Raw genomic sequence first — 12,489 nt, 5'->3', positions numbered from 1 at the left:
TTTTGTTTCTGTTTTTTTTGAGACAGAGTCTCGCTGTCACCCAGGCTGGAGTGCAGCTGTGCCATCATACTCACCGTAACCTTCATCTCCCAGCATTAAGTGAGCTTCCTGTCTCAGTCTCCTGAGTAGCTGGGACTACAGCTTTTTTTTTTTTTCATCTTTATCAGACAAGAGGTCTCACTATGTCATCCATAAACGTGTTTTTGTTAGAGAAAGAAGTCCTTCAAATTTTTTTCTCACAAAACTGCTGTATAGGCAGTTATACAACCTTTGTCTAGAAGCCCTGCCTTCCCTGATGTTTTATCCGTTTGAGATTAGGTTCGGCTGTGAGTGAAGAGAAATTTCAAAATAACAATGATTTAAATCAGGGATTCTCAAATTTAAAATGTGCATCAGAATCACTTGGAGGGCTTAGTAAGACTCCAACTGCTGGGGCCCATGCCCAGGGAGTCTGACTCAGTAGGTCCAGGATGGGGCCTGAAAATGAGTGTTTCTAATTAGTCTCCAAGTGATGCTGCTGCTGCTGCCAATCTGGAAACCACTCTTTGAGAACAACTGCTGGAAACACATCAAGTTTTTTCCTTCACGTAAAAAGCCCAGAGGCCTTTTGGTGGTTCAGGGCTGGTACGGCAGACCAAGGATCCTTCAAGCTTTTTACTTTTGCTCCTTAAGGTGCGACGCTCATCACATGGCCCAAAATGACTGCTTGAGCTCCAGCCATTAGAGATTTATTCCAGCAGACAGGAAAGAGGAAGGGGCAGAAGAAAAGGAGACCTTTATGGATAAGGGCACTTTACAGGGGGTGCCCACAGTTTAAGGGTCAGACAGACCAATGCCTTTGCCCTTCTGAGGCAGAGTATTGAGGGCTATGCTGCTGGGAACACAGGGGGGGGCCTCGACCCAGCCAGGGGGCAGGAGTGGGAGGCGACCTCTACAGATAGCAATTCCTGTCTACCTTTTGTGTTGTTGCAAAGGTTACATTTTAAAAATGGATGTGACTGTGATTTACAAGTGACAAATCATATAGAGAAGTTCCTTGCTTTTCTTTCTGAGGTACAGACCCAAACTGGGGTGGGGGTGTAATAGCCTGTTTTGGGAATTACACTGAGCCTTGCCTGCAGGAGATGTGATCTGGGAGAGAGGCTGGAAAGCGGGGTCTTTAAGTATTGATGGAAGCCATGAATAATGCTTTTCCCCAGAAAGATGCACTTTGTTTTCTTTTTTCAGAGACAGAGTCTCGCTATGTTGTCCAGACTGGTCTTGAACTCCTGGGCTCATAGGATCCTCCTGTCTTAGCCTCCCAAAGTGCTGGGGTTGCAGGTGTGAGCTATCATACCCAGCCAAAATACAGTTCACTTCTCTCTCTCTCCCTTCCTTCCTTCCTTCCTTCTTTCCTCCCTCCCTCTTCCTTTCCTTTCCTTTCCTTTCCTTTCCTTTCCTTTCCTTTCCTTTCCTTTCCTTTCCTTTCCTTTCCTTTCTTCTTTCTTTCAGGGTCTTGCTCTGTCACCCTTATGTCTGGTGGCATAATTGTGGCTTACTGCAGCCTTGACCTCCTGGGCTCAAGTGATCCTCCCACCTCAGCCTCCCAAGTAGTGTAGATTACAGGTGTGTGCCACCATGCCTGGCTAATTTATTTTTTTGTAGAGACGGGTCTCCCCCTGTTGCCCAGGCTGGTCTTGAACTCCTGGGCTCAAGCAATCTGCCTGCCTCAGCCTTCCAAGATGCTGGGATTACAGGTGTGAGCCACTGTGCCCGGCCAAGATTCACTTTGATACATGTTTTACTATGCAACCTCAAGGGGTTCACAGACCCTTGAGGCTCACTGAGGAACCCTGTTTAAGAATCCTTGTTGTAGAGGATCTCAGCGGTGGTTTTAGGAGCCCCAGCCTCTGGGACAGCAACTTCAAGAGGTTTTCCTGAATGGCCCCAACTCCGAAGTGGGGACTGTAAGTGGGAAGACCCCTGTGGCAGTGGCATAGGTGGCTCTGAGATGGTGCTGCCGTTTCAAGGGACCCCAGAACTGGGCTGAGGACACAGAGTAGGGTGAAGGTAAGCAGGAGAAAGTGGACAGAGGGACATGCTCCTTGGGTATGGAGCAGGGAGGGTCGGGAGCGCGCCTGCCAAGGAACTACAGGTCAGCAGTGCCAGTGTCAGGCAGGCAGGCACCAGAACACCTGCAGCGTGTTCCCAGCTGGGGCAGGACTCCTTGCTTGAGGCCTGGTGCAAGGGGCATCCAGGAGCTGCCCTGGAACTCTAGTTTCCAGGTCACTGACTTGGGCCTTGTTCTCCCTGGGAGGCGGCAGGAAGGTAGGAGTGGGTCATTTTCTTGTTTTCTTCTCTCTCTGCTGTCACCTTCTACCCCCATCTCTGATAGATGGCACAGACTGAGTCACAGCTAATGGCTTTCCGCGGAGCCCTTGGAACTAATGAAGCTGCTAACAAGTGCCTGGGTAAATGAATTGCCGCCCCTGCCTCCCTTTCCCCCTCCCTCTCCCTGCCCCGCTGAAGGCCACAGGCTGCACAGCAGCTCATGGCCACTGGAGATACAGAATGGGGGATGAAGGATGGGGCCTGTCACTCTAGGCCAGGAACACAGACTGGGGGGACATGAGAGGGCAGAGGTAAGCACTGGGGAGAAGCATATATGGAGAGGGAGTTGGTGAGAATTGTGAAGAAATGTGGGTAGAGGCCGGTGGCAGAGACGTGAGCAAGAAGGAGAAGGGATATGTATCGGGTAGGGTGGGATGAGGTGGAGTGATGGTCCCCTCCTGTGCCAGGCACTGGGGCACAAAGATCAGAAGCCCCTGCCTTGTCCTTGAGGAAACCACAGTTTGGTAGGGGGTAGAGAAGCATACAGAGATAGTCACTGGTTGGTTTTTGTTTTTGCTTATGTTTCTGGTTTGAGACGGAGTCTTGCTCTGTCACTGAGGCTGGAGTGCAGTGGCGTGATCTTGGCTCACTGCAACCTCGACCTCCTGGGTTCAAGCGATTCTCCTGCCTCAGCCTCCTGAGTAGCTGGGACTACAGGTGTGCGCCACAATGCCCAACTAATTTTTGTATTTTTAGTAGCGATGGGGTTTCACCGTGTTGGCCAGGCTGGTCTTGAACTCCTGACCTCAGGTGATCCACCCGCCTCAGCCTCCCAAAGTGCTGGGATTATAGACGTGAGCCACCATGCCTGGCCTTGTTTTTTTTCCGGGTCTTACTCCTGTCACCCAGGTTGGAGTGCAGTAGTGTGACGTCGGCTCACTGCAGCCTCGACTTTTTGGGCTCAGGTGATCCTCCCACCTCAGCCTCCCAAGTAGCTGGGACAACAGGCGCGTGCCACAATACTCAGCTTTTTGTGTGTGTGTGTGTGTGTGTGTTTTTAGTAGGACAAGATTTTGCTATCTTGCCCAGGCTGGTCTTGAACTCCTGGGCTCAAGCAATCCACCCAGCTCAGCCTCTCAAAGTGCTAGGATTACAGGCATGAGCCAGTCTGCCCAGGCTACCCACTGTTTAATTGTCAAAAGAAGCCTGTGACACGAGCTTTACTATTCTCTTTTTACAGTGAGGCTCAGAAAGGCCAAGCAAACTCTCCCAAAGTCACACAGCTAAGAAATGTGAGTGGGATTCAAATCCAGAACATCTGACTCCAGAATTCATACCCTTTCCACCACCCCTACGTTTGTAAGTATGTGGAAAGGAAAGACATGATCAGAAGCCACTAAGAACAGATGGTTCTGGGTTGATCTGATTTTCCCCGTTGATGGAATTATTTGGTCGGGGATAGGAGTGCCACAAGCTCCTCGTGTCTGGACTTCAGCACACAGCAAAATCTCTCCTGACATCCTGCAGACATGGGGTGATGTGTGGGCGAAATGGCTCAACGGCTGGAAGAATTTCTTTTTTTTTTTTTTTTTTTTGAGAGGGAGTCTCGCTCTGTCGCCCAGGCTGGGATGCAGTGGCCGGATCTCAGCTCACTGCAAGCTCCGCCTCCCGGGTTTACGCCATTCTCCTGCCTCAGCCTAATTAGATGAGAGGCTGCTTCTAAAGGCAGTCCATGGCTGAAAGTGGGAGGTGGCGGCTCTGCACCACAGGGCTCTGTCCTTGGTCCTGCTCTGTTGAACTCTTTTTTTCCTTATCCTCTCCCCCATATTTATTTCTAATTACTGAAGTAATATATGTCTGCTGTAGAAAAATATAAACTATAGCTAAGCCAAAAGAAAGAAAAAGCATCCTAATTCTCACCAGCACCACTTGCTGAACAGCCTTTTTCAATTTGCTGTAACTTTGAACATTTTTAGAATACAATGTTGGGACCAGAATTCCCACACCAAAAGATAACCCACTGTTCACACTGAGGGCGCATCCTGCCAGTCTCTTTATTGCAAACAATAGCAAGAAAATGTAGCACGTTATGGGCTGCTTACAGTGAGCTGGCAACAGTCCTGAGCTTCTGACAGCCATTATTTCATTCAATCCTCCTAACCCTTTACGGGCACTTTTATGACCTGTTTTTCACAGATGACAAAACCAAAGCTCAGAGATGAAATGATTTGCTCAGGCCACAGAGACTGGGTGAACAATTGAGGCAGGGTTTGAAGCAGATTTTGTCGGATTCTAGAGTGGGGTTTTGAGCAACCATGGGACCCCTCCCTCCAAAGGTGCCCGCATGTTCACCTGGACCCATCCCCCACTGCCTGCCCTTCCACCCCGCCCTCTACTAGTAAAGGGGGCTATTTGTGCAGGATGGTCTGAGTCTCCCTGTTGCTTTTCTTCTGCTTGCACAGTAGCATCTGGGGACACGAATGTTATGTGCAGGAAACACGCGAGGGGAGAAGAAAAGACACACACACAATACCTTTATTCCATGTAAATGGCAATGCAGATATAATAAGCAAATGACATAATAATAAGCAAATTGATATAATAAGCAAATTGCAATGAGAAGGGGAGAAGGGAAAAGATATTTACACTCAACAGACTATGGAGGATTCACCACCAGACTGGGAAGCAACAGCAACAGCCTGGGCTCCAGAGTCGGCCACTTGTCCGTGCACAGACGAGGAGCGGTCTCGTGAAGCTTCGGCGCAGTCTGGGACCCTAGCTCTTTTGTCATGAGTTGTTTGGCATGAGGTCCAGGCATGAAGGCCCTTCATGACCAGGCTCAAGGAACACAAAAAGGTCAATTTGTTTTTGGGATTGTCTGTTGTTTTTCTTACATATATATATGTGTATATATATGTGTGTGTGTGTATATATATAATTTTTTTTATTTTTTGAGATGGAGTCTTGCTTTGTCACCCAGGCTGGAGTAAAGTGGCACGATCTCGGCTCACTGCAATCTCTGCCTTCCTGGTTCAAGTGATTCTCCTGCCTCAGCCTCCTGAATAGCTGGGATTACAGGTGTGCGCCACCATGCCTGGCTAATTTTTGTATTTTTAGTAGAGATGGGGTTTCACCAAGTTGGCCAGGCTGATCTCGAACTCCTGACTTCAGGTGATCCACCCATCTTGGCCTCCCAAAGTGCTGGGATTACAGACGTGAGCAACCGTGCCCAGTCTTGTTTTTCACTAATGTATAGGAATAGATTGAAATAGAGATTTCTCCAAAACAGCACTGGATGAATGCCTCAAGGGGCTCACATAGCCCCTTCTGGTACTTGGTGACCATTGTTTGTGTCCATGTTCAATTGAGTTCAAATTTAATATTTAACTTTTCCTCCACAATGACCTAGGATGTGATCCCATACCAGGCACAAACCCCAGAGACTCTTCTGATCTGTCAGTAGCCACCCATGGGTGCTTATTTTACAGTAGGAGGGTGGCTTGCCTAGGAAGCCAGGAATTTATCTTTAAGTGACAAACACTTTTTGAAAACTTACTATTTTTCAGGTTCTGTTCTAAGCACTTTAGAAATAACTTTTTTTTTTTTAATGACTTTTTTTGGCAGAGTGCTGTGGCCCATGTCTGTAATCCAGCACTTTGGGAGGCTGAAGCAGGAAGATCACTTGAGGCCAGGAGTTTGAGACCAGCCTGGGTAACATAGTGAGATCCTGTCTCAACAAAAATAGGCTGGGCGTGGTGGTTCACGCCTGTAATCCCAGCACTTTGGGAGGCCGAGGCGGGCGGATCACGAGGTCAAGAGATCGAGACCATCCTGGCCAACATGGTGAAACCCCGTCTCTACTAAAAATACAAAAATTAGGTGGGCTTGGTGGCGTGCCTGTAGTCCCAGCTACTCAGGAGGCTGAGGCAGGAGAATCCCTTGAACCCAGGAGGTGGAGGTTGCAGTGAGCCGAGATTGCGCCATTGCACTCCAGCCTAGCGATAGAGTGAGACTCCGTCTCAAAGAAACAAAACAAAACAAAACAAAAAATAAATACTAATACAAATTAGCCGGATATAGTGGTGCATGCCTGTTTTCCTAGCAACTAGGAAGGCTGAGTTGGGATGATCGTTTGAGCTCAGGATTTCAAGGGTACAGTGAGCTATGACTGTGCCACTGCATTCCAGCCTCGGTGATTGAGATCCTGCCTCCAAAAAAAAAATGTTTTTTAAAGTAACATAAAGTTGTCTGGGTGTGGCAGCTCACGCCTGTAATCCCAGTGCTTTGGGAGGCCGTGGCGGGCAGATCACCTGAGGTCAGGAGTTTGAGACCAGCCTGGCCCAACATGGTGAAATCCCCTCTCTACTAAAAAAAAATACAAAATTAGCTGGGCATGGTGGCGGGCGCCTGTAGTCCCAGCTACTCGGGAGGCTGAGGCAGGAGAATGGCGTGAACCTGGGAGGCAGAGCTTGCAGTGAGCTGAGATTGTGCCACTGCACTCCAGCCTGGGCGACAGAGCGAGACTCCATCTAAAAAAAAAAAAAGAAGAAGAAGAAATAACACTGATTTTACGCCATCTCTTCCAGAAAATAGAACAAAAGAAAATACTCCTCAGTTCATTTTATGAGGGCAACATTACCCTGAGACCAAAACTAAACAAAGATACTGTAAGAAAAAAAAACCCTACAGATCAATATCTCTCATGAACATATACGTAAAAATCTTCAACAAAATGTTAGCTGGCCGGGCGCAGTGGCTCACACCTGTAATCCCAGCACTTTGGGAGGCCAAGGCAGATGGATCACTTGAGGTCAGGAGTTCGAGACCAGCCTGGACAATGTGGTGAAACTCTGTCTCTACTAAAAATACAAAATTAGCTAGGCGTGGTGGTGTGTGCCTGTGGTCCCAGCTACTTGGGTGGCTGAGGCAGGAGAATCACTTGAACCCAGGAGGCAGATGTTGCAGTGAGCCAAGATCGTGCCACTGCACTCCAGCCTGGGCAGCAGAGTGTGACTCCATCTCTAAATAAATAAATAAGCCGAGCTCAGCGGCTCAAACCTGTAATCCCAGCACTTTGGGAGGCCACGGCGGTTGGATCGCCTGAGGTCAGGAGTTCGAGATCAGCCTGACCAACATGGTGAAACCCTGTCTCTACTAAAAATACAAAAATTAGTCGGGCATGGGGGCGTGCGCCTGTAGTCCCAGCTACTTGGGAGGCTGAGACAGGAAAATGGCTTAAACCCGGGAGGCGGAGGCTGCGGTGAGCCGAGATCCTGCCAGTGCACTCCAGTCTGGGCAACAAGTTGAGACTGCATCTCAAAAAGAAAAAAATATTAGCCAACTGAACTCAGGAATATATAAAAACAACAACAAAAAAATGTATATGCTATAATCAGGTGGGATTTATCCTGACAATGCAGGGCTGGTTCAATATTCAAAAATCGATCACTTGGCCGGGTGCAGTGGCTTATTCCTATAATCCCAGCACTTTGAATGTTCATTGTTCAGACACCATTGTTGGGTCTAGGAATCTATACATGTGTTAAAGCTCATAAAGCTGTACACCAACAAAATGGTCAATTTTATTTTATGTTACTTTATTTTATTTATTTATTTATTTATTTTTTGAGAGGGAGTCCATTTTGTCGCCTAGGCTGGAGTGCAGTGGCACGATCTCGGCCTGCTGCAACCTCTGCCTCCCAGGTTCAAGTGATTCTCCTGCCTTAGCCTCCTGAGTAGCTAGGACTATAGGTGTGTACCACTACCTCCCTCAATCTCCTGACCTCGTGATCCGCCCGCCTTGGCCTCCCAAAGCGCTGGGATTACAGGCGTGAGCCACCGCGCCCGGCTATTCATATACAAAAAGAGAACTTCAACCTAAACCTCATATCTTATACAAAAATTAGCTCAAAAGGAATCATACATCTAAAAGCAATGTAAAATAATAAAACTTTTAGAGAAAAGTAGGGGAAAATCTTCATGACCTCAGTGTAGGCAAATAGTTCTTAGATTGGACACCCAAAAGTGTGAGTCACAAAAGTAAACAATTGATAAATTGGACTTCATCATAAATAAAAACTTTTGTTCTATGAAAGACAGGGAGCTTCAGAGGGAGCTGAAAGTGACAGCTCTGTGGGGTGAGGCATGGGGCTCACCTGCTGTGGACAGGCACTGATATCTCACTCCCTCTAACCTGCACGGTATGTGAAGGGATAGGGAATTGCTTTCCTACTCCTCCTCCTCCTCCTCCTCCTCCTCTTCTCCTTCTTCTCCTTCTTCTCCTTCTTCCTCTTCTCCCTCTTCTCCCTCTTCTTCTTCTTCCTTCTTCTTCCTCCTCCCCCTCCTCAGGAGGGGATCACTTCAGGTCAGGAGTTCTAGACCAGCCTAGTCAACATGGTGACACCCCGTCTCTACTAAAAATACAAAAATTAGCTGGGTGTGGTGGCAGGCACCTGTAATCCCACCTACTCCAGAGGCTGAGGCAGAAGAATCTCTTGAACCCAGGAGGCAGAGATTGCAGTGAGCCAAGATCTCACCACTGCACTACAGCCTGGGCGACAGAGCAAGACTCTGTCTCAAAAAAAACCCACCAATGCTCATGTTAATTGATAAAGAAAAATCATTTGACAAAAATTCAAAATCCACTCGCAATTAAAAAAACAATACTTTTAGGCCAGGCTGGGTGTCTCATGCCTATAATTCCAGTGCTTTGGGAGGCTAAGGCAAGAGGTATTGCTTGAAGCTCGGAGTTCAAGACCAGCCCGGGCAACATAGTAAGACCCTGTCTCTACAAAAAAAAACCTGTCTTTTCTTTTTTTTTTTTTGAGATGGAGTCTCGCTCTCTTGCACAAACTGGAGTGCAGTGGTGCTATCTCAGCTCACTGTAACCTCTGCCTTCTGGGTTCAAGCAATTCTCTGCCTCAGCCTCCTGAGTAGCTGGGATTACAGGCACCTGCCACCACACCAGGCTAATTTTTTGTATTTTTAGTAGAGACAGGATTTCACCATATTAGCCAGGCTGGTCTTGAACTCCTGACCTCATGATACATCTGCCACGGCCTCCCAAAGTGCTGGGAATACAGACATGAGCCACCATGCCCAGCCAAAAGTTTTTTTAATTAGTTGGGCATGGTGGTGCCTGTAGTCTCTGCTACTTGGGAGGCTGAGGCGGGGGAACTGCTTAAGCCCAGGAGTGTGAGGTTACTGTGAGCCATGATCACACCACTGTACTCTGCCTGGATGAAAAAATGAGACCCTGTCTCTAAAAAAAAAAAAGAAAGAAAGAAAAAGAAGAAAGAAAGGCCAGGGAAGGTGGCTCACGCCTGTAATCCCAGCACTTTCAGTGGCTGAGGCTAGAGGATCACTTGAGGCCAGGAGTTCAAGATCAGCCTGGGCAACATGAAGAAACCCCACCTCTACTAAAAATACAAAATTTGCTGGGCATGGTGGCACATGCCTGTGATCCCAGCTGCTCAAGAGGCTGAGGCATGGGAATTGCTTGAACCCAGGAGGCAGAGGTTGCAGTGAGCTGAGATCGCACCACTACACTCCAGCCTGTCTCAAAAAAAAAAAAAAAAAAAAGACAGTGAGTGTGGTACAGGTGAAATGATAGATAGCTAGGCCAATGGAACAGAATAGAACGTACAGAAATAGACCCATGCAAATATGGCAAATTGATTTTTGACCAAAGTGCAAAGACACCTGAATGGAGAAAGGACTCCTAGAACCGCCAGCATAGTCAGGACACAGAAGGACTGTATCACTCCGACGGACCCCCTGGTGCTATCCCTGTGTGGTCACTCCTCTCAGCCCTAATGTTTGCACCCACTACCATCACTATAGTTCTATCTCTTAGGGAATGTCATACAACTGGAATAATACAGTATGTAACTCTTTGAGACAGGCTTTGTCCACTCCTTATGCCTTTGAGATTACTCCAATTCGTTCTGTGTATCAATAGTCCCTTCCTTTTCATTGCTCAGTAGTAAATATCCCAATATATTAATGTGGTTTACTCAGTTACCCATTGAAAGATATTAGGGCTGTTTCCAGTTTGGATCAACTATGAATAAAGCGGCTATAAACATTCATGTGGGCATATTCATCTCTCTAGAATAAAAAACCCTGGAGAGAGTTTTCTGGGTCATATGTAATTGTGTGCTTAATGTTAGAAAAACTGCCAAAATGTTTTCCAGGATGGCTGTACCATTTTGCATTCCCACCATCAGTGAACCAGAGTTCTAATTGCTCTGCACCCTCTCAGCACTTCAGATTGTCAATATTTTTTATATTACCCATTCTAATGTGTGGATAGTGGCACTTCGTCATGGTTTTAATTTGCATTTTCCGGCCGAGCGTGGTGGCTTGCACCTGTAATCCCAGCACTTTGGGAGGCCAAAGTGGGCAGATCACGTTAGATCCAGAGTTGGAGACCAGCCTGGCCAACATGGTAAAACCCCATCTCTACTAAAAATACAAAAATTGACCGGGCATGGTGACGCATGGCTGTAATCCCAGCTACTCAGTAGGCTGAGGCAAGAGAATCGCTTGAACCCAGAAGGTGTAGGTTGCAGTGAGCCAAGATTGTGCCACTGCACTCCAGCCTGGGTGACAGAGCAAGGCTCTGTCCCCGCCCCCCCCCAAAAAAATTGCATCTTTCTATTGTCTAATGAAACATCTAATGATGTTGAATATCTATTCATGTGCTTATTTGCTATCTTTATGTCCTCGTTGGTGCAGTGTCTGTTCATGTGTTTTTTGTTTTTTTTTTTAAGTGGATTGTTGGTTTTCTTATTGTTGAGGCTGCTTACTCCATCTCATCTGGAACCTAATAGCTTTTTAAACTGTCACAACCATATGAAGTAGATATTATTGTTATCTACATTTGACCGATGACAAAACTGAGGTCCCTAGAGGTTAAGTAATTTTCCTAAGATCACACAGCTAGTCAGTGGCCAACCCAGTCATCCTAGCCCCAGAGTTTATGGTCTGAGCTGCAAGTTCCACAGCTTCAGTACCATAAGGGAGCCCTGGCAGGTCAGTGCCGAGAGCTCAGGGGACAAAAATTTCTCCAGGCCCTTTAGACTTGGAACGAGGGCATTGGTGCCCTTGCCCTCGTCTGCTATTGTGATGGGTGTTTCAGCAGCTGTGTGCCGCCCCCCCCCCAAAATGCCCATCGCATGTTCCAGGTAACATCTGTTGACTACATCTCAAGTCATACAAATCAGAGGCAAAATGAAGTGTTTATGCCCCTACATTATCAGTCATTGGTGAAAGCCGCCCCTGGGGAATGGGGAAGCCCCAGGCATTTCCAACGTGATGCAGACAAATTGGTCCTGGCAGTCTGAGGGCACTCCTGTGACTAAAAGATTCCTTCATTCACACGGTCAAGAATGGCTCATTTTTTGTACAGCATGGTGACTACAGTTAATAGTAATACTCTACTGTATACTTGAAATCTGCTTAGAGTGTAGATCTTAAGCATTCTCACATAAGAAAAAGTAACAATGTGAGGTGATGGATGTGTTAATTTGATAGCAGTAATTTTACAATGTATACATATATCAAATCATCACATTGTACACTTTAACTATATACAATTTTATTGTTAATGATACCTCAATAAAGCTGAAAAATGGCTCATTTTTACATTTCCATTTGACATTGCATTAAGGGTCACGGAAGGGGAAAAATAGAGGAGTGAGAGGATACCCACATTCCTTCTAATAGCACATTTTGGGAGTGGCACACATCACTCTTGCTCACATCCATTGGCCAGAACTTAGTCACAAGAAGTCACTTGGCTCAAGGGAGACTGGGAAGTGTAGTTTTTAGCTGGGAAGCCATGTGCTCAGCTAAACTCTATTGTAAGGGAAGAAGGGGAAAATAGGTACTGGGGAACAACTCACGGTCTCTTTACTTAGAGTGATGGGAAAGAGTGAAAGGAAAAGATGGGTGAGGTAAGGTGACAGGTTCCCACTTCCAGGCAGGGGGTTGAGGGAGGAGGAGGCTGTATGCTGAGGTGAAGGCCACTTTCATTGTGGTAAGAGACAGGTGAGTTTGGAGGCAGAGAAGACAGAAACTGGGCTGACACGAGGGTTGGGGAAAATGGAACAAAACAGGCCAGGCACGGTGGCTCACACCTATAATCCCAGCACTTTGGGAGGCTGAGGTCAGGAG

This window comes from Mandrillus leucophaeus, unplaced genomic scaffold (genome assembly GCF_000951045.1).
Source record: "Mandrillus leucophaeus isolate KB7577 unplaced genomic scaffold, Mleu.le_1.0 Scaffold290, whole genome shotgun sequence".
Lineage (NCBI taxonomy): Eukaryota > Metazoa > Chordata > Mammalia > Primates > Cercopithecidae > Mandrillus > Mandrillus leucophaeus.
Note: the sequence above shows the minus strand (reverse complement) of the source record.